Raw genomic sequence first — 2119 nt, 5'->3', positions numbered from 1 at the left:
CTTAATTTAAAAGTAAATATTTAAAAAACACAGTTAAACATTGATTTTTTGTGTCATGTGGTATGTAGAATGAAGCACTGGTTCAAATTGAATGTTTGTGATGTCAAATTACTGATATTGACAAGCTAGAATATAAAATAAGAACCTCATATCTTTTCTATTTGCTGAGATATCGCTCATGTACTAAAGCAAGCACAGTGGCCTCGCTCACCTCTTTTCATTTTTGGAAACGGTTTCTTATATACACTTACTGCAATATATGACGAAAATAACAAATCGGAAGCTCAAACTGGCCCCCTGGTGGCTTTCTCAGCCATTTTAAAATGTTAGGACACCATCTTGTTCTTTCAAACCAAGGTTTCAAGGAGGTTACTAAGCTTGATAAATTATAGTGGAATTCTGTGGTATCAGTATAGTAATTTATGATTTTTTGGTTATTCAACTGTATTTATAAAACCTAAAAAAGTTATTTCACTTCATATCCTCCATGTGCTAAATTGTAAAAGGCTTAGCAATCTAGTACAAAGGTCATAACTAGAAGAGATAATTGTTTGCTTTACTTCTTTATTTACTGTTCTATGTTTTACGAAAAATGAGTTTAAGAACTTATTTCTAAATGATAATAATCTATATACATATATAATGTAGTATAATTAAAATGTGACTGTACTTAACAAAATACTAGTCTACTAAAACACAACCAAGATGGTATTTTGTAAAGACTAAAGGTCAGTTTTATATTATTGGATACAGTAACATGAGAGCATGTATGCCGCATCATTGTAACTTCTGTATTGTTAGCCAGGCATGGCTGAAAGGTCAATATAATAAAAATAACAAAGATATATAAATGTATAATGTTATGAGATTTAGGGTATTTAGTCCAAACATTTACGTATTTGTGTTGTAATTTGTTGTCATTCTAGAATGAAAGAGGCAGAATTTATATTTATTTCCTAATTTTTTATGATGGTTACAAGATCAGTCAAATCTACCAAACCCGTACAGAGATTCGTTAGTGAAAATAACAGATAAAATATAGTTTTTTCTTAAGAAACGTTTGATAACTATCTGGACATTATAAAGATTTTTCATGTGAAATTTGAAATTTTTCTGATGCATAAAAGTAGTTTTAATCTTAAAATGAAAATTACTTTGCATGGTGGATAGGCAACGTGTGAAAAGAAAAAAAAAGGCATGAGAAAAACGTTGTTTAACAAACCTTAAGACTTAATAAAAAAAATTGATGTTTTATGTATGAAAGCATTGTAATGTATACTGATAATCGGCCAAACTTCATGAACATATGCTTACTAATTTAAATGTTATAGCGTGAAAACTATAACAAGCACAAAATGATTACAAGGTTGGTCCCAGGGACCAAGCCCATGCTGAAAGAGTTAACTATTGTCAGTAGACAAATTTAAATTAGCTAGAACAGAACCATTCCATCTTACTACCTCTACCGTTCTTCATTACTGGTATCACTTAGTCGTATACAATGTGTATAATTGAAGCAAGAAACATGCTGCAGGATCATTACTCCATATGATGAAAGTTGACACACTGAAGTACTGACTTTTGAACTGTAACCTGGTTAATAGAAGCTAACATAAAGTAGGTTGTGCACTACAAGATATGTGCTGAACTTTAGCCTGGTTAATAGAAGCTATCGTAAAGTAGATTGTATATCGTAAGATATGTACTGAACTTTAGCCTGGTTAATAGAAGCTAATATAAAGTAGGTTGTATATTGTAAGATATGTGCTGAACTTTAGCCTGGTTAATAAAAGCTAATGTACAGTAGATTGTGCACTGCAAGATACGTGTTGAACTTTAGCCTTGTTAACAGAAGCTGATGTAAAGCAGGTAGTGCACTGCAAGACATGTTAACTTTAGCCTGGTTAATAGAAGCTAATGTTGAATATAGCTTTTATATGCGGAAACATGTGTTAGCTGAGTTCTTGCACAGATCTTAAAATATAACGTTGATAAACAGAAACATTGGCACATGTAGATATGTAGATCTTGAAAGTCAAGTTGTTCAAAACTTGAAAATAGCGTTGATAACTGGACCAATTGTTGGTTGTGATGTTGCAAAGGAAATATCTGCTGAAGC

At 31.5% G+C, this 2119-nt stretch overlaps 1 protein-coding gene across 3 annotated transcripts in view; it reads left to right on the top strand.

Annotated features, from left to right (window-relative positions):
- Positions 1 to 2119, top strand: part of LOC111087739 (organic solute transporter subunit alpha-like) — a 48493-nt gene that overhangs the window by 16290 nt on the left and 30084 nt on the right. The gene's annotated exons all lie outside the window — the stretch shown is intronic.

Source organism: Limulus polyphemus, unplaced genomic scaffold (assembly GCF_000517525.1).
Source record: "Limulus polyphemus unplaced genomic scaffold, Limulus_polyphemus-2.1.2 Scaffold2564, whole genome shotgun sequence".
Lineage (NCBI taxonomy): Eukaryota > Metazoa > Arthropoda > Merostomata > Xiphosura > Limulidae > Limulus > Limulus polyphemus.
The sequence above is the reverse complement of the archived record's forward strand: the minus strand, read 5'-3'. Positions and strand labels throughout refer to the sequence as shown.